We start from the raw sequence: 20,849 nt of genomic DNA, 5'->3' as shown, positions 1-20,849 counted from the left end.
GCTGATAAGACAATGGGCCATGCCCATGTTTCTCCAGCAGTGACATTGCAAGTGAGAGTCAACACCAGAGACAGAAACTGCATTTTCTACTTTGCTGTTCTTTTTTAACCCCTTTTTCCATTTGTTCTCACCCTCACATAAAATTGCATGCAACTTACAGTGCCTGGGCAGCGTTTCCTGCCTGATTGCTTTTGAATTTATAGCAGCGCTAGGAAGAGCAAACTGGCATCAAGAACAGATGCAAATCCATCTGAACGAAGTACCAGTATTTCTAAAAGCTGGGCAGATAGAATGAGGAAGTCCTAGCAAATCATGGAAAATTCAGTAAGTGTTGGCCTCTTTCCAGAAATCCTCATGCCAGCAGACTCCAAGGAAAGTGGATTGGCCTTAGCACTTTTTGCCGAGTCTGAAGGAACCATTGGGCAGCTAAGCTGGTGAAACTGAAAGCAGGCAGAGGGAGCAGATATGTACCACAAGGACCAGCCCCAGGACTGTCATAAAATGAAATTTAAATTAAGAATTATTTCTCACTTGTTCAGCAAAAGTGGTTTGTGTTACATTGTACAGACCTAGAAGCAGATAATGTTCTTGCTCCAAGAAGCGTGTAGGCAAAGGGATTTAACCTGGAGCACCCTCCACTATTTGGGAAGCTCATTCACTTGAGAAGATTAGGCTCTAGAGGTCAGACTTTTAAAGGTGTTTAGACTTTGATTGCAAGGGTCTTCAGTCTTTCATTATTAAAACTTTCTGACAAGAACAAACCTCACCAATGGTTTAAGGGAGAGATTGAAGTAGCCCCAGTTTGTGATTGATTGAATAAATTTGTAGAGCACAGTGATTTTCAGGTTCATTTCTGTCAGGAAACTTGGAAAGAGGAGAGAGAGATGAGGTCTCTGTGCTGCCATGAAATGGAAAAGGTGGAGGCAGTAAAACAGATGCTGAGTGGAACTGAGCAGGCTCAAGCCACAAAACAATTCAAAGTTTAGGGGTGTTCAGATGTTTGTTTTAGCCCCTTGTGATTATAAATGGGCGGGGCATTTTCAGAACTCTAGATCTGGGTTTTAAACAATCCCTAAATTCAGAAGGCTTGGTTTGGGCCTATCTCTAGTTCTGAGTGTAACAGACTCTTGGCATTCACTGTTAGTCTGAAGTTAGCACAACTGTCCTCCATAACTACATGATGTAGAATAGAGTAGTATGCACATTCAAAAGTGAGTTAAAAAGCATGCTGGATAGTTAGCTCACTTTAAATACAATGTTAAGGAACTACTTACAATGATATTTATCAAGGACTCTCAGGCTCCATCTATGAACCAAGCACCCATCTATGAACTTTTTATTTAAAAAAATTATGAGGCAGTTTTTCATGAATGGTGGTCAGGAATGATATATTAATCAAACTCCATTGTCTCTTCTGCATATTGTCTGTTGATATAGCCAAGTCTTCATTTAAAATACAGAATTCAATAAAAGAAACCTAAATTCACTGCCACAAGTTGGAGCAGAAATACCAACTTCAGTGAAAAACTTTATATTTGCAATGACGTCTGTTTCACAGTTGACTAAGACATTTAGAAATGCTTGCCACTATGCAAAGGTTTCGAACACAGATGTTGTGCACAATGGATGAAGCTTTCTTTTTAAAGTCTCAAGTCTGGGCTTTCCAACTCTCCCATAGCTATCTCCCAGTATTATGGGAGTGGTGATTGCATGGGACTACTGCCTTTATCCTAATATGCATGGGCTCTGTGTGCAAAGCTGCCTCTTTTATACTATAGACATCATTTTTTGACAAAATTTGTGTAATTGCCATTTGAATCGTGCTGTTTGGATGGGAAGAAAATGTTAGTAAATCTGGGATTATTTTTGCATGTAAATATTGAAAACTTCCCAATAGCAATAAAATGTCTATATTTGTACTGTAATTTCATCAGTGAGGTGTTTTGTTTTTTTAATGGTCAGAAGCCTAGCTAACTTCATAATAGATCCCGGGAATCACTGGTTGACACTATGATCATCTCATTTTAAAGTAATTCCCTCTTGTTATTCAACCCGGGACTTTCCAAGTTACAGTGGAAGACCAAAAAAATGAAGCCTTTCAGAAACAAAGTTTGGTATGTATTGTAGAAAAGGGTGAGAAACAAACATTTTTATGAGAACAACCATTTTCTTATGTAATAAGGATAAATAATGAGAACAAACATTGTGCTAAGAAAGAGGCATTGAAATGCTGGAAGTGCAATCACTCCTATGGAACTTGATTCATATGTTTTCTCTCTGAGATTGTCTACATTACAAAAAGGGTTGCCGGCATAGCTACACCAGCAAATCCCCCTAATGGAGACACATCTTATATTGGCAAAAGGAGATCTTTTGCCAGTGTAGGTAAATACCTCCCCACTTGACATAAGCTATACTGGCAACGAGACTTTGCTGGTTAAACCATTTCTGCATGTTTTGGTTTTTGTGCTGACATAACTGTCATTAGGAGTATGATTTCCACTCCCCTCCCCGCATTCCTAACCAATGTAGCTATGCCTGTGAAATTTTGTAGTGTAGAACTGGCCTGTGTTTTCACATCTCACTTATCACTGCGATGGCTGAATGTTCCATAGAATACATCCAAATTCATGTTTACTGAGCCAGAATATTGCACATAATTAATTTGATTTAGAATTCAGATTTGCACTGAAATTTACAACTAATGCTCTGGCGTGGATTATTCTTTACAAGAATGGTCCTTAATCTCTACAATGCATGACGATTACTGTTACAGTGAGACTTAAAAATGGCTGTGAAGAGATTTATGTTGAGCAAAGAGGTTATTGTTGTTACACTAATGGTATTTCTGATATACCAAGTGTGACATCAGTTCCAACTTTCAAGTTTCCACAGCACCAGCCTATACCAGCTTCTGCACAACAACCATAGTTCCCATTCTGACTAGCTTGAAAATACCCTGGTATTTCTGAATCCTCCTGGAACACAGAGTATCAGAAATGTCATGATAAACCCTCTTGTAAGATTTCCAGCTCTGTTTCTAGAGAAGAGGATTAGACAGATTCAGAGAATCCCCATAAAAGCAAATCTCCAAAATGAACTGCTGAACCTTCCCCGATTTCCCTCTCACTAATGGCAAGATTACGTTACACTCGTAGTTCCACTAAAAATTCTTAGGGCCCAATTCTGCTGCCATTTAAATCAATGGGGTTTGCCATCAGCTTCAAAGGAAGTAGGTCAGAGCTTTTGTTGACATAGGGAAATGTGCTTGGGATACAACATGAAAGAAGGGAGAGACTGTCTTTTATTCATTTGATCTTTCGAATGAAATAGGATGAGAGCTCTTCCCAACTACTCCCACATTGTTTAGCTCTGTTTCTTTGGAAAACATCTTGAGTTTCATCGATATCTAGATTTTTTCGTCCAGAAGGAACCATTAGATGACCTAATCTGACCTCCTGGATAACAAAGGTCATAGACTTTCATCCAGTAACAGTCCCGGAGTCTCACAAACAGTAAAATTCATCCTTTACAACTTGAAGAAGGCAAAACTAAACATATGGTGGATTTACACTTTAGTAGAATCATCTGTGTGACTGGTTAGTATGTGGGTATAACGTATACTCATATCTGTCCATCACACTTCAACCATCTAGTTATGGCCTCTCTGAAGAGCCTCTTTGGCATACATTTGCATGACCCATGGAAAAATCCCATCTGTGATTATTGTTAACGAAAGGGCAGCAAACTATCAGCCAGACAATTCAAGTAGAAAGTTTTGTTTAATCTCAGTTAGTAATCTCAGTTAGTGAGAGTGTATTTGGCAGCTCCATGAAAATCTATAGCTGCAATATGAATTCTAGTATTCAAATCACATCAGCTAGGACTGGAGTCTAAACTGAGGATGTATGTAGTGACTGATTTTGTAAGCATTAACTAGAGACCATTTCACTCTTTTGTTCTGGGCATTGATAAAAAGAAGGTGAAGGATAAACTGGAAAACAAAGCACTTTTAGCACCCGTGTATTCCTGTGGGAGGGACGTAATGCAGTTGCACAGAGTTGAGTAGCTTGTAGGAGGAGGAAGTAAGCGTGTGCACAAAGCATGCAGGTCTAACAATATATGAACAATCTGCTGGTGGGGAAAAGAAATTCTTATCTGAAACTGAAATCCTTCAGTTGAACTTGCAAACATCTGCGCTACATTTCCTGCAATAAGTAAGTGCCCTGGCACTAGAAAGAGATCTTGGTACAACTGCATAGCTCTAGCCACTAAAAAAAAAAACCCTCTGAGCATTTGTAGTGGCTGATATAATTTTCTTTTTAGATAAATATAAATATTCCTGCCAAAATCAGATTGTTACCCTTCATCCATGAATATATAGTATCTCAGCAAAGGGACAGAATGTACTGTAGAATGTACTGACAAGCAAATAGTTTAATAAATGACCCTCTTGACACAAGCAGGATTTTAAAACCTCAGAAATGTCAAGGCAGGGCTTGGGGGAGAAGAGGATCTAATCACTAGCTTCAGTTTGAGGTGAAACTTTTCAAAATTTTACCTCTCAGCAGGAGCTAGTAATATTTCTGTTGGCTGAAATCTCATCTCTAGCCTTTCTGAATTTCCAAGACAGCATGCAACAATGGATGGTGTTTGCCAATGCTATAAATGAGGTCCCGCAACTACACATTTTATTTAAATTCAATGAGACAGTTATTAATAGCTCAATAAAACTAATTCATTATGAAATAGGATATGTATGATAAGTGGTAATTGAGTTACTATTCAGATTTGCTTAAATCTACATGTCACTATATAAAACCAAGTAAGCCCTGGTCTACACTAGGAGTTGAGATTGAATTTAGCAGCATTAAATCAATTTAACCCTGCACCCGTCCACATGACAAAGCCCTTTTTTTCGACTTAAAGAGCTCTTAAAATCAATTTCTTTATTCCGCCCCCGACAAGGGGATTAGCGATGAAATTGGCCTTGCCGGGTTGAATTTTGTGTAGTGTGGATGCAATTTGATGGTATTGACATCTGGGAGCTATCCCAGAGTGCTCCATTGTGACCGCTCTGGACAGCACTCTCAACTCGGATGCACTGGCCAGGTAGACAGGAAAAGGCCCGTGAACTTTTGAATCTCATTTCCTGTTTGGCCAGCGTGGCAAGCTGCAGGTGAGCGCAGAGCTCATCAGCAGAGGTGACCATGATGGAGTCCCAGAATTGCAAAAGAGCTCCAGCATGGACCGAATGGGAGGTACGGGATCTGATCACTGTATGGGGAGAGGAATCCATGCTATCAGAACTCCATTCCAGTTTTTGAAATGCCAAAACCTTTGTCAAAATCTCCCAGGGCATGAAGGACAGACGCCATAACAGGGACCCGAAGCAGTGCCGCGTGAAACTTAAGGAGCTGAGGCAAGCCTACCAGAAAACCAGAGAGGCAAATGGCTGCTCCGGGTCAGAGCCCCAAACATGCCGCTTCTATGATGAGCTGCATGCCATTTTAGGGGGTTCAGCCACCACTACCCCAGCCATGTGCTTTGACTCCGTCAATGGAGAGGGAGGCAACACGGAAGCAGGTTTTGGGGACGAGGAAGATAGCTCACAGCAAGCAAGCGGAGAAACCATTTTTCCCAACAGGCAGGAACTGTTTCTCACCCTGGACCTGGAGCCAGTACCCCCCGAACCCACCCAAGGCTGCCTTCCAGACCTGCCAGACAGAGAAGGGACCTCTGGTGAGTGTACCTTTTTAAATAGTAAACATGGTTTAAAAGCAAGTGTGTTTAATGATTAATTTGCCCTGGCATTCGCGGCCAGTACAGCTATTGGAAAAGTCTGTTAATGTGTCTGGGGATGGAGCGGAAATCCTCCAGGGACATCTCCATAAAGCTCTCCTGGATGTACTCCCAAAGCCTTTGCAAAAGTTTTCAGGGGAGGACAGCCTTATTCCGTCCACCTGGTAGGACACTTTACCATGCCAGGCCAGTAGCAAGTAGTCGGGAATCATTGCAGAACAAAGCATTGAAGCGTATGTTTTCTGGTGTGCAAACAACATCCATTCTTTATCTCTCTGTGTTATCCTCAGGAGAGTGATATTGTTCATGGTCACCTGGTTGAAATAGGGTGCTTTTCTTAAGGGGACATTCAGAGGTGCCCGTTCCTGCTGGGCTGTTTGCCTGTGGCTGAACAGAAATGTTCCCCGCCATTAGCCATGGGGAGGAGGGAGGGACTAGCCACGTACTGGGGGAGTCAAAATGCGACCTTGGAATGAAAGCACATGTGCTATGTATGTAATGTTAACAGCAAGGTTTACCGTGAAAGAGTGTAGCCATTGTTCTAGAAAATGTGTCTTTTTAAATACCACTGTCCCTTTTTTTTCCTCCACCAGCTGCATGTGTTTCAAGGATCACAGGCTCTTCTCCTTCCCAGAGGCTAGCGAAGATTAGAAGGTGAAAAAAACGCACTCGCGATGAAATGTTTTCTGACCTCATGCTGTCCTCCCACACTGACAGAGCATAGACGAATGCGTGGAGGAAGACAATGTCAGAGTGCAGAAAAGCACAAAATGAATGCAAGGAGAGGTGGTGGACTGAAGAGAGTAAGTGGCGGGCTGAAGCTGAAAGGTGGCGGCAGTGTGATGAGAGGAGGCAGGAATCCATGCTGAGGCTGCTGGAGGATCAAACTAATATGCTCCAGCATATGGTTGAGCTGCAGGAAAGGCAGCAGGAGCACAGACCGCCGCTAAAGCCCCTGTGTAGCCAACCGCCCTCCTCCCCAAGTTGAATAGCCTCCTCACCCAGACGCCCAAGAACGTGGGGGGGGGCCCTCTGGCCACCCAGCCACTCCACCCCAGAGGATTGCCCAAGCAACAGAAGGCTGGCATTCAATAAGTTTAAAACTTATTGAAAGTGCTGTGTGGCCTTGTCCTTCCCTCCTCCACCACCCCTCCTGGTCCTTCCCTCCTCCACCACCCCTCCTGGGCTACCTTGGCAGTCATCCCCCTATTTGTGTGATGAATTAATAAAGAATGCATGAATGTGAAGCAACAATGACTTTATTGACTCTGCAAGCAGTGATCGAAGGGAGGAGGGGAGGGTGGTTAACTTACAGGGAAGTAGAGTGAACCAAGGGGTTGGGGGATGTGGTTCATCAAGGAGAAACAAACAGAACTTTCACACCGTAGCCTGGCCAGTCATGAAACTGGTTTTGAAAGCTTCTCTGATGCGCACCGCACCCTCCTGTGCTCTTCTAACCGCCCTGGTGTCTGACTGCGCATAACCAGCGGCCAGGTGATTTGCCTCAACCTCCCACCCCACCATATACGTCTCCCCCTTACTCTCACAGATATTGTGGCACGCACAGCAAGCAGTAATAACAATGGGAATATTGGTTTCACTGAGGTGTAAGAGAGTCAGTAAACTGCACCAGCGCGCTTTTAAACATCCAAATGCACATTCTACCACCATTCTGCACTTGCTCAGCCTGTAGTTGAACAGCTGCTGACTACTGTCCAGGCTGCCTGTGTATGGCTTCATGAGCCATGCCATTAAGGGGTAGGCTGGGTCCCCAAGGATAACTATAGGCATTTCAACATCCCCAACGGTTATTTTCTGGTCTGGGAAGAAAGTCCCTTCCTGCAGCTTTTGAAACAGACCAGAGTTCCTGAAGATGCGAGTGTCATGTACCTTTCCCAGCCATCCCATGTTGATGTTGGCGAAACATCCCTTGTGATCCACCAGTGCTTGCAGCACTATTGAAAATTACCCCTTGTGGTTTATGTACTCGCCGGCTTGGTGCTCCGGTGCCAAGATAGGGATATGGGTTCCGTCTATGGCCCCATCACAGTTAGGGAATCCCATTGCAGCATAGCCATCCACTATGACCTGCACATTTCCCAGACTCACTACCGTTGATATCAGCAGATCTTTGATTGCGTTGGCTCCTTGCATCACAGCAGCCCCCACAGTAGATTTGCCCATTCCAAATTGATTCCCGACTGACTGGTAGCTGTCTGGCGTTGCAAGCTTCCACAAGGCTATTGCCACTCACTTCTCAATTGTGAGGGCTGCTCTCATCTTGGTGTTCTGGCGCTTCAGGGCAGGGGAAAGCAAGTCACAAAGTTCCATGAAAGTGCCCTTATGCATGCGAAAGTTTCTCAGCCACTGGGAATCATTCCAGACCTGCAGCGCTATGAAGTCCCACCAGTCTGTGCTTGTGACAATGTTTTTGCCCCATTAGGCATTGGGATCTCAACCCAGAATTCCAATGGGCGGCAGAGACTGCGGGAACTGTGGGATAGCTACCCACAGTGCAATGCTCTGGAAGTCGATGCTAGCCTTGGTACTGTGGAAGCACTCCACTGAGTTAATGCACTTAATGCACTTAGAGCATTTTGTGTGGGAATACACACAATCGACTATAAAAACGATTTCTAAAAAACCGACTTCTATAAATTCGACGTAATTTTTTGTAGACATAACCTAAGACGCCTTGCATAGAGGAGCAGAGACAGTCAGTCTCTGCTCCAAAGACTTTATAATGTAACACAGACATGTTGTCATTGATCATGCCTGCTTCAGAGCACCTCCTCACACACACCAAGTGCAATGCATTCAATATAGCCCTGCTTTCTAGCCACGCTCCCTATAGTGTCTGGCCCTTTTAGGAGTTAAAGTGTCTTTCCAAGCATTCACTTCACTAGTTCAACCTTAACCTGCCTGGGCTCCTTTAGTGACTGGGCACCTGGAGTCTCTAAGGCCTTGTGTACACTACAGGGGGAGATAGATCTAAGTTATGCAACTTCAGCTACGTGAATAATGTAGCTGAAGTCGACGTACTTAGATCTACTTACCGCAGGGTCCACACTGTGGAATGTCGATGGGAGACACTCTCCTGTCAACTGCCCTTGTGCTTCTCGTTCAGGTGGAGTACAGGAGTCAATGGGAGAGCGATCTGCGGTCGACCACTGATGAATCAATTGCTGTGTGTTGATCCCCCAGTAAGTGTAGACATTAGTCACTTTTTCTTCCCACAAGCTTCCTCTTAGTTCTTGTGACAGATATGACAGTATCCTGGGCAAACCTGATGGAATTAAGTTAAATCTGATTGAATTATGTTTAACATAATTAACAAATTAACATCTTTGTGGTCCATTGTATTAAAAACGCAGAAGTTTTGTATAGTTTTGGGTTTGTGTGGAACTTCTTTAGCAGGAAGACAGGATTAATGCAATCCCTGGGAGATATTAAGAACTTGAAAGGACTTTTGGGGACAATATGTCTGAAGTGGATTTCCTAGGAAATACCTGGGGGTGAAGGAATGCAAATGACCAACTTCAAATCCGTCCTCTGGAAGCTATGCCCTGCGAGAGAGACTGATTGTGTACTGCTCACCTGCTCCTGGAAACTCCAGATCAAAGACCCTCTGGATTGTGTAGAGGAAAGACTAGACTTCGTCTCAAGTGACACCTTTACTTCTCTGTCTCTTTCTTATTTCCTGGGCCAGATTTATCCATTGTTTATTTTCCTTCTTTGGCTTTTACAACACTGTTACTTTCCCTTCCGATATTTTTAGAAGCTCTGTTGTAGTCTGAGTCAAAGAAAATAGTTCATCTCTCTATGCATGGGGCTCTTTCAACTCTCTTTATGGGACAGGATAATACATATCAACCATTCTTTGAATGACCAAGAGATTTCCCCTAGAGAATCAGAATGGAACAAAATGTCTTGGGGTAATGAATCTTTTGGACTTTAATCAACAGCTGCATACTGGAAAATAGCAGTGACACATGTTTTTTTAAACTGGAAAAATTAATTACACTGAAGGAAAAATTCTGCTTCCAGCTATAAGAATCAGCTCAGTTCACAGTGGCTATTTGGCCATTGCACTGAGGCAGCAGCGTGTTTTTACTTGAAGGAATGCCTATTCAAAGGGCAAAGCACAGTTCAGGGACTATTTACTGCAATAAATAGATAAGTAATTGGAATTACTCATTGAAAAATACAGCACCGCAAATCAGCAACAAAGAGGACGAAGCTATTTATTTATTTGGCATCGGCTCTATCGGTTGCCAAACAACTTTATTAGGACTGAGCTATAAATATTTATAAAAGAGTATCTGTAACCTTGCTGAGTAAAAATAGCAAGAACAGTCTAATCAGGAGCCACAAGAATCTGTAACTACTGAAAGCTAAAGCACATGCATTTCAGTGATTGTAGGAAGAAAAACATAATTTATTCTGAAGGGCCTGTGACTTGTATAGTATGGTGTGGGTCCTTAAGGCTTCCAAACTGGAATAATGGCAGAAGGACCCTTTCTTTTTCACTGGGAGAAGACTAAAATTCAAGTAAGACCTGGAAGTGAAATAAACGCCCCCTCCACCTCTGTATGTTGATTCAAGTGATTACAATCATCCTTGATGCCTACAGTGAAACAGTGAATGATGGAGTCAAATTGGAAACAAAATGGAAACACTTTAATGAACACTCACCTGCGTGTCTCTTTTCTCTTTGGGCCAAACCATGCTATCTAGGCATTGGCCGGTGTTGGTGATGGTGTACCATGTTTGGCTCAATCTTTCCTGAGCAGCCTAGCATGGAGGGGACTATGTGGGTGGCAATACCCTTTTCCCTGCATGCTTTGGAGTAATGTTTCCCTCAGAGGGAAGTATATAGGGGGATCAGGCCCTCTGCTTCCTGAATGCTGGGACAGCCCTTGCAAAAGGTTGAGAGGGTTTCCTGTGCTGTCTTCCCCACCACCCAACACCCGTACAATGGCTTTGACCTCTGGAAGTTCCTCCTTTATTTCTGTCCTGGGCTTTGGTCTGTCCAAGTAAATATAAGTAAATATGGCACATGGAAGGGTACTTATATTTATGGGACAATTTTAGCTTGACCCTGGTGTTAATAATTAAATGAAACCCAAACTTGGCACAATTAGTTTCTATCCAGATTGTGAAAGTGTGTATGTGTGAGTGTGTGCACATGCATGAGAGAAACAGACATGCATGACTGCTCTGGGGAGAAAAAGGGAGTATACTCTGTCTCTATTGAGTCTTTGTTTATGGTTATTTAAGGGACTGAGACAGTAAGTCTGGTATAAAAAGGACAGATGGAAAAAGAGATGGGTCAACAAACTGAGGGTTGCAGTTGAAGCACATTGTCAGAGCTATCGTAAGGCAGGACTGGAACAGCAAGAGTGCTGCAGATCACGAGTACGTTTCATGGGCAGAGATGTGTGTGGAAGTTTGCTCAGCACTTGCCTCTCTCTCTCAGTAAGGCCCAGACTGGCCAGTCGGTTTCTTACTGAGCTCCCCATTCTAAGAAAAAGGAAATAAAATCAAGGAATCTCCCTGAGTCACTCTAAATGAGCACGATTAATGAAATGTGCATGAAATCTTAATATCCCTTCAGATTAATTTTTCGGTCTTGGAGTTTATATTTAAAGTAATGTAATCGCCAATTACAGGCAGTTCCAAGAACACAGAATATATTTTCCACATCGGATACCTTTTTTGGTATTGCTTCTAAAACCTTGACAACTACAACAATAATTGCCATTCAAACTGAGTGACAGCTGAACATATGGAAGGAGGGTGCGATGCATTAAAGTGGAAGCCTCTTAGAAATGAGTGAAATATTTTAATTTGACTGCCATATAGAAGAGATGACATACTTCTGCATAGGGAAAACTTGACAGTAACAGTCCTGAAGAAGGTGCTTGTGACTGGCCTCTTTGTCCCCAGCAATGCAGGAAAAAGCTTTGTTTACTGTGACTCAAGTGAGTTTCTTTAACTGGGGTAGAAATGGGGCAAGATAACCTTGAAAATACAGAGGCCACACTATATTAAAGAGCAATTGTTTCATACAGCCACCTTCTTTTTACATTTCCGCAAACATTTCTTGCCTCAAGTGCATCACAAATTTAGTTAATAAACAAAGAGTCTAATTTTGCTCTTGGGTAAATAAAAGAGTAACATTTTGGTTAAGTAGCAGAAAATAGTTTGTGGTGTATTTTCTAGATACATTGCCTTTCTAGCATTCTGTGGGGCTGCACCAGAAACTGCAAACAGTAGTTCAAGCCCCCCTGTCCATACACACTAAATGGACTGCTTCCAGAGCTCATGATAATCACAGAATAATAGCCATTGTACTTGTCATACCAACTCAACATTTTAGGCCAGCACTCATTTAAAATTTCAAGCCACATCTGCAAGTGAAAGCTCTTTTCTAAGCCCTCTTGTGCACTGAAATCATAATGGCTCCATCTGAGTCACTATGACATCAGTGCAAATGTATCAAATGTTAAGCAATGCTAGGAATGCAAAGGATCTAGGTTGTGTCCCTTCCATCAGTATCTTAACAACACTTCAGTACTGAATACACTATGTATGGAAAAACTGTGATTTCATTTTGCAATAGAAAGTATTGCAGATTATTTTCTGATTTGCAGTGCAATGGGACCCATCTTTGCTATATTTAAAATCCACTGTGATTCAATGTGATTGCAAAGAAATTGGCATTATCACAATAGCAATAAAATATCTATGCAATTTTTTAAAGAATTGTAAAACTATAGGAACTACTTAGGCACAGTTGTCTTTATTGTAAGATGTTTTAAGACTAATGCAAAAGATTTGAACAACAGCTATGTTATTTCCTTATGGAATCCTCCAAATCTGGACATACTACTAAAAGAATAAAACTGAGGAATAATTGGTAGAAGAACAAAAGTTTGAATAAAAGGTAGATGGAGAGCAAAATACTGCATTAGTTTTAATAGCCTAAAACCTCCAAGCATGGTTCCAGTTAAGATGGAACCAGAAAAAAAAATGACATGATTGGACACAGAAAAATATGACCGTATATTTGGCATTTTTAAAGTATCAGTTACCAGAGCATTTAGATTTTGGAGGTTAGCCTCCAGATTTGCCCCTGCACTCAGGTATTTGCATACAGTATTGCATGTGTACCTGAGATTTACATGCAAAATTACATACACAGCATCAGGGGCCAGCTTTCAAAGTTTGGCCGATATAGTCACTAATTAGGATCTTGGTGCTGTTCATGAAAGGAGGCGAATAATAGATTTATTTCCTGAGCTGTGATTAATATATTTATGATAAGGTGGAGTATTAAATAACCAGGGAGAGATTTCAATCAGAGGCTTCTCTTGCCAGGCAGAGCATGAGAGATTGATTAAAAAGACGTGTTCTGATTTTATCGTAGTTCTGGATAACTGCTGGAAACTGCTTGCCACTACCATGCAGAGGAGATAAAGTATCCTGCTCCTCTCTTCAGCTCGAGAAAGTCCAGTGAAATAAGTTTAATCATTTTAGTTCAGTCTGGAGTGATGGCAATCCATATTTTAGAAATCTACTGTATAACCTGAGTTGCAGTTTGGCTTATTACTAATACTATATAGAAAGTAAAATGAGAAAGTAACTAAACATCAGGATACAGAACTGATTTATGGCCAGTTGAAAATCTGTTAGCAGCACTGGATCTTGAAACATTACCATTTGACTCTACTAAGCTTACAAATTTATTGGATTGCACTGTATTTGGATTCATGATATGGACCTTGTTATTTGAGAACTATGGTGATAACACAAAAAGTAGTGATGCAATACACAAAAGTGCTCTCATGTTTGCTAATATTTTTCATGGCTAACTGACTTGATAAACTGTAAGGCAGAGGAATACTTTGTGCTAATTACATGAGCGAATGTTTAGATAAGTATTGCCTATCCCATGCATTGAAAAATTATGAATTCAAGTCCACCAAAATATGAGATTGACCTAAATATCATGAGGTTTTTTAAAAAAAATATTTTGGGTTCCCTTTATTTGTCTTTTCGTTTTTGAGCTGTTAGGGTGCATTCAAGCTATGTTTTCATGCTTTTCTCTACAACCATGAGGTCTAAAAACTTTGTTTTAAATGAATGCTCACTGTCTCACATGATCACATGACTCCTGGAGTTGGGGCTTAAAAAAAGATACTAATTATCATTTTTTCAAGAAAAATCACAAGAGTTGGCAACTTTGCTTCATACACAACACCCACACCCCCATTTCAAGGAAGCGGAGAACTGTTTTTGTCAGTAATGCTCAGAGACTAGTTGTATTATTTTTGACACTTTTTAAAAAATAGAATTTAAAAGCAATGTGGCCAAACGAGATTGAAGCTGGAATAAGGAGACAAGACAGCTGCTAAGTGTAGCTTTCTAAGAGAGAACCATTTGCCAAGCTGGGAGGCAGCCCAGTCCACAAAAGAAACTAGCCAAAATAAGATGTTAAGGCCTAAATGTAGATCACCGGGCGCCAACACAGTTAGGGGGAAGGTTGGAGAGAGACAGAGAGAAACAGAGACTAGGATAAATAGAACAGTCTTATTAGAATCAGATATGAAGATGTGAGCAGAAACCATGAAACCACATAGACAGGCATTCAGTGTCAATTTGGCCCAGAGACATGCTAAAGAATAGTTGAGTAGTCAGCCAACTAATACTACAGTGCGACATTGCCCCTTTGATCAATTATTGATACTTACTTTTCCAGTTAACATGATATATTTTGTAACCATCCATGTTGTTACTGAGAAGTTAGTTCTCTGAATCCACATTGTATATGTTAGGCAGCAATGCAGCGAGGTTTGTTGTGGAGATGAGCAAAACAGTTTGGATAGGAATCCTCTAGAAACTGAAATTATTTCAACATTTGAAATTTTTTTTACTGACTTTCCTCTTTCCCCTATTATTTTGTCATGTTTGCACTTCCCCTGTAATTACTGGCTCCTGTCGGGAAGCAAAATAATCCAAATACTGTGGGAAAAGCTCTTCTTGTAGTACTTGCAGGCTGATTGGAAGAAGAAACTATTTATCTGAAATCTCATGAGATTTTTAGATTGCTGACACAAGACCTAGGATAAAGTTGAGGCAAGTACCCAATAGCTGGTAAGCACATAAGAAAAAATTTGAATTTCTGAAGTTCAGCCATGCCTTATTTGCAGATATTTGCCTATTTTAGAGTGACGATGAGTCTTCACACACACACACACACACACACACACACACACACACACACACACACACACACACCCCACCCAAGAGGAAATGCACATTTTTTACAAGATTATGATACATAAAGAGCCATGTTATTAAAATTTCACATAAAGCAAACATTGCGATAGCTGATGGATTCCTTCATGAAGTAGTTGCTGAACCGACTCGAGGGGATGCCGTTTTCGATTTGGTTTTGGTGAGTAGTGAGGACCTCACAGAAGAAATGGTTGTAGGGGACAATCTTGGTTCAAGTGATCATGAGCTAATTCAGTTCAAACTGAATGGAAGGATAAACAAAAATAAATCTGTGACTGGGGTTTTTGATTTCAAAAGGGCTGACTTTCAAAAATTAAGGAAATTAGTTAGGGAAGTGGATTGGACTGAAGAACTTGTGGATCTAAAGGTGGAGGAGGCGTGGGATTACTTTAAGTCAGAGCTGCAGAAGCTATCGGAAGCCTGCATCCCAAGAAAGAGGAAAAAATTCAGAGGCAGGAGTTGTAGACCAAGCTGGATGAGCAAGCATCTCAGAGAGGTGATTAAGAAAAAGCAGAAAGCCTACAGGGAGTGGAAGATGGGAGGGATCAGCAAGGAAAGCTACCTTACTGAGGTCAGAACATGTAGGGATAAAGTGAGATAGGATAAAAGTCAAGTTGAGTTGGACCTTGCAAAGGGAATTAAAACCAATAGTAAAAGGTTCTATAGCCATATAAATAAGAAGAAAACAAAGAAAGAAGAAGTGGGACCGCTAAACACTGAGGATGGAGGTTAAGGATAATCTAGGCATGGCCCAATATCTAAACAAATACTTTGCCTCAGTCTTTAATAAGGCTAATGAGGATCTTAGGGATAATGGTAGCATGACAAATGGGAATGAGGATATGGAGGTAGATATTACCATATCTGAGGTAGAAGCGAAACTCGAACAGCTTAATGGGACTAAATCGGGGGCCCAGATAATCTTCATTCAAGAATATTAAAGGAATTGGCACATGAAATTGCAAGCCCATTAGCAAGAATTTTTAATGAATCTGTAAACTCAGGGGTTGTACTGTATGTTTGGAGAATTGCTAACATAGTTCCTATTTTTAAGAAAGGGGAAAAAAGTGATCCGGGTAACTACAGGCCTGTTAGTTTGACATCTGTAGTATGCAAGGTCTTGGAAAAAATTTTGAAGGAAAAAGTAGTTAAGGACATTGAGGTCAATGGTAAATGGGACAAAATACAACATGGTTTTACAAAAAGTAGATCGTGCCAAACCAACCTGACCTCCTTCTTTGAGAAAGTAACAGGTTTTTTAGACAAAAGAAACGCAGTCGATCTAATTTACCTAGATTTCAGTAAGACATTTGATACTGTGCCACATGGGGAATTATTAGTTAAATTGGAAAAAATGGGGATCAATATGAAAATTGAAAGGTGGATAAGGAATTGGTTAACAGGGAGACTACAGTGGGTCATACTGAAAGGTGAACTGTCTGGCGGGAGGGAGGTTACCAGTGGAGTTCCTCAGGGATCGGTTTTGGGACCAATCTTATTTAATCTTTTTATTACTGACCTCGGCACAAAAAGTGGGAGTGTGCTAATAATGTTTGCGGATGATACAAAGCTGGGAGGTATTGTCAATTTAGAGAGAGACTGGGATATCATACAGGAAGATATGGATGACCTTGTAAACTGGAGTAATAGTAATAGGATGAAATTTAATAGTGAGAAGTGTAAGGTCATGCATTTAGGGATTAATAACAAGAAATTTAGTTATAAGCTGGGGACGCATCAATTAGAAGTAACAGAGGAGGAGAAGAACCTTGGAGTATTGGTTGATCACAGGATGACTATGAGCCGCCAATGTGATATGGCCGTGAAAAAAGCTAATGCGGTCTTGGGATGCATTAGGCGAGGTATTTCCAGTAGAGATAAGGAGGTTTTAGTACCGTTATACAAGGCACTGGTGAGACCTCATCTGGAATACTGTGTGCAGTTCTGGTCTCCTATGTTTAAGAAGGATGAATTCAAACTGGAACAGGTACAGAGAAGGGCTACTAGGATGATCCGAGGAATAGAAAACCTGTCTTATGAAAGGAGAATTAAGGAGCTTGGCTTGTTTAGTCTAACCAAAAGAAGGTTGAGGGGAGATATGATTGCTCTCTATAAATATATCAGAGGGATAAATACTGGAGAGTGGAGGAATTATTTAAGCTCAGTACCAATGTGGACACAAGAACAAATGGACATAAACTGGTCATCAGGAAGTTTAGACCTGAAATTAGACGAAGGTTTCTAACCATCAGAGGAGTGAAGTTTTGGAATAGCCTTCCAAGGGAAGCAGTGGGGGCAAAAGACCTATCTGGCTTTAAGATTAAACTCGATAAGTTTATGGAGGAGATGGTATGATGGGATAATATGATTTTGGCAATTAATTGATCTTTAAATATTCATGGTAAATAGGCCTAATGGCCTGTGATGGGATGTTAGATGGGGTGGGATCTGAGTTACTACAGAGAATTCTTTCCTGGGTATCTGGCTGGTGAATCTTGCCCATATGCTCAGGGTTTAGCTGATCGCCATATTTGGGGTCGGGAAGGAATTTTCCTCCAGGGCAGATGGGAAGAGGCCCTGGAGGTTTTTCACCTTCCTCTGTAGCATGGGGCATGGATCACTTGCTGGAGAATTCTCTTCCCCTTAAAAGTCTTTAAACCATGATTTGAGGACTTCAATAGCTCAGACATAGGTGAGAGGTTTATCGCAGGAGTGGGTGGGTGAGATTCTGTGGCCTGCGTTGTGCAGGAGGTCAGACTAGATGATCATAATGGTCCCTTCTGACCTTGATATCTATGAATCTATCTGGGGACCACAAAGTCATCCAAAATGGCAAAACATTTTTCATGACATGTAATATAAAGATTTTGCACAGTTGTGTGATATCTTTTCTAGTACCAGATCTTGGATAAATAGTTGATTCAATACCATGTACATCAGCATGTTTATTTTGTATGAAGCTACCTTTTATGGATAACCAGAACTGGTAAACGAGATGATGTAACTGGTCAAGATTTTGTTGACCAGTAACACATTTTACCAAGAAGCAGTGTACATTAGTTTGAACATCTCCTTAAGTGATCTACTTGCCCTTGCAATTTCAGGATATAATTCTGAATGACTGTCTGAATTAATTTCACTGAGGTGAAAAAAACCCAGTTGGGTTTCTGCCAGTGATTGCTTTCCGTGCCACTCAGGACCATCTCAGGAATGGTTGGCACAGCCTGATGCACCACAGTTTGACTGTTGTGTACAGCACAGCTAATTTTGGTTTCAGAGCAACAATAAATATCTAGCTTTAGTCTAAGCATACTGCATTTGAGGTGGCATGTTTTCCCAGGTGAGATGTTAAATGGTAATGATTAGAATCAGGCAAATAATTTGTAACTAGTCAGTTATTGATAGGTTTCCTCTTTTTCAGATTTGTCATGATAATTTATTTGAATTAATTTTGCGAATTGGTCCGTAGCTTCTTCATGAGCAGGTTGTTCCAAGCATTAGGTACAATGCAAGCATTTATGAGAGGATATGCAACTCACAAGGCATGTTTCTGTCCCAATTGGATGAAAATAACTCCTAGAATCAGGTTTCCAATGTCAATACTCAGAATTGCAAGTTCAAAATTAGCTTTCTGAAAAATTTCCTTAAAATTCATTGTTTTGATGAACTTTACTGCCAGTTAAACTGGTTGCTTAAACATGCACAGAAAACAAAGTACAGAGGACCAAATCAATACAGTCCAATACAATCAAGGCAAGTTTGTTTCAAATGTGGAATGAGTATTGGCAGATTTTTTTTACAGTATTCACAGAACATTATAAATGATACAGAAGACTGTAAAGTCTTAACATGTTATTAGTGTTCTCGGAAAGCTTGATACAGGCTACAGTAAGTTTAATAGGTAGCTCATTATGCTAGGGATAGTTGTCTAGATATTGATCCAGAGCAGTTGATCCAGCCCTATAGGCCAGGTCTACACTACACTACTTATTACTTCGAATATTACTTCGATATAACGTCACTCGGGGTGTGAAAAATACACACTCCTGAGTGATGTCGTTGTTCCAGCCTTAACCTCCTGTGTAGACAGTGCTATGTCAGTGGAAGAGCTTCTCCCACTGACATAGCTAGCACCTCTCGTGGAGGTGGAGTAACTAAGCTGATTGGAGAGCTCTCTCCTGTCAGCTTAAAGCATCTTCATCAAAGCGCTACAGTGGCACAGCTGCATCATTGCAGTTGCACCAATCCAGTGTTTGTAGTGTAGACCTGCCCATGCATAAAAACTACAGGGTTGGGCCACTGTTTCAACATATCTAGTACACAATATGCAGAATGGGTTATGTGTCCAGATTAACTCACTTCAAAAACCTCTAATGTTTCCAATTTGGAAAGTATCAAACATGTAACTGTTAAGCTTAAGGATGTATGAAATTACTATTTTGCATTTAATGCTGAAAGTAATTTAGAAACCTAATTAAGAATAGAAAGTCTCTGTTCCATAACATGTTACTTAATTGAGCCATGCCACTCAACTTTCATTTCACAAAGTACTCCGTAAGAAAGGCTGACATTATTTATTCTTCACTCACGACTGGAAAAGAAAGGGTTGCTAAGGGTACACTAAGCATTTTTCAATACCAGAATTTTAATTACATTGTCCTTTTTCAAATGGATTATTGACTTCCAGTCATACTCAGTCATTAATTACAGCTCAGGAAGTCTAAAAATGCACAAGCTACAGACACGTGTAGTGATGACCAGACATTGCAGCCTTACAATTTATTATTAAAAGTATTTATTTACATATCAATAGTACAGTGTTTTTAGGCCAGATTTTTAACAGATTTGAATTGGGGAAACTCAATTTACAGGAACCTATTTGAAAAGTTGGCATTTCATCTTGTGGTATGTACAAACAATGGAGATGTTCAACATTCTCAAAGACATTTCTTTTCAAGACTGTAAAGAAATATATCCATTATTATTATTTAATTATTATTATTATTACACTAGTGCCTTTAAGTCCCAGTCACTTCTGCAAATGTTGGCCAAAAGTTAATTCAGTGGCTTGCTGTCAAAGCTAAGTTGTAAAATATGAATTGGAAATATGGCTGTATGTCTTCCTACAGTGTCATCTGCTTTCTGTTTTTATAATCAGTTAAGCACATAGGGAGAATTTCATTATTTCAAAAATACTTTGATCCTTTTATAATGTAGGACTCAATCTTGCTCTCACCAAAATCAATGGTAAGATCAGGCCTCAACTGTACAAATAGTTCAAATGTGACCATTAAAACCAAGGCCAACCTGGAATACTCTGTTCTCTTGGCAGTCTGCCCTGAGGCTAAGGAAGTTCTGAAAGGAACAACTCATCAGTTAGACGCATTGAGAGATTACTAAATGTCTGAGTTTTAAAGGAAGCCCCTAAATATGGAGATTGCACTATTTGAGGTTTGTTAAGTGGCTTTAACTCCGCATTTCAAAATCCAGCAGTTATTAATTCTGTTACGTATTAGCTATCAAATGTAAGCAAACAGGAATACTGTGTATTCATTGCCCTTAAAAAAAAAGAAAAAAAAGAATATCAACCCATTTCCTTGTTGTCAACCCCCACCTGAAAAATCCCACAGCACAACTTCTCTTTCTTTGTTGACTGGTGTGCACACTGAGCCACCCCACTGTGTAGAGTGAGTTAATAATAACATGTAAAGAGATAACACGGAAGGTGGCTGTTAATTGCTTTT

This window comes from Caretta caretta, chromosome 8, assembly GCF_965140235.1.
Source record: "Caretta caretta isolate rCarCar2 chromosome 8, rCarCar1.hap1, whole genome shotgun sequence".
NCBI classification, from domain to species: Eukaryota; Metazoa; Chordata; order Testudines; family Cheloniidae; genus Caretta; species Caretta caretta.
This window is presented reverse-complemented; position numbering follows the sequence as displayed.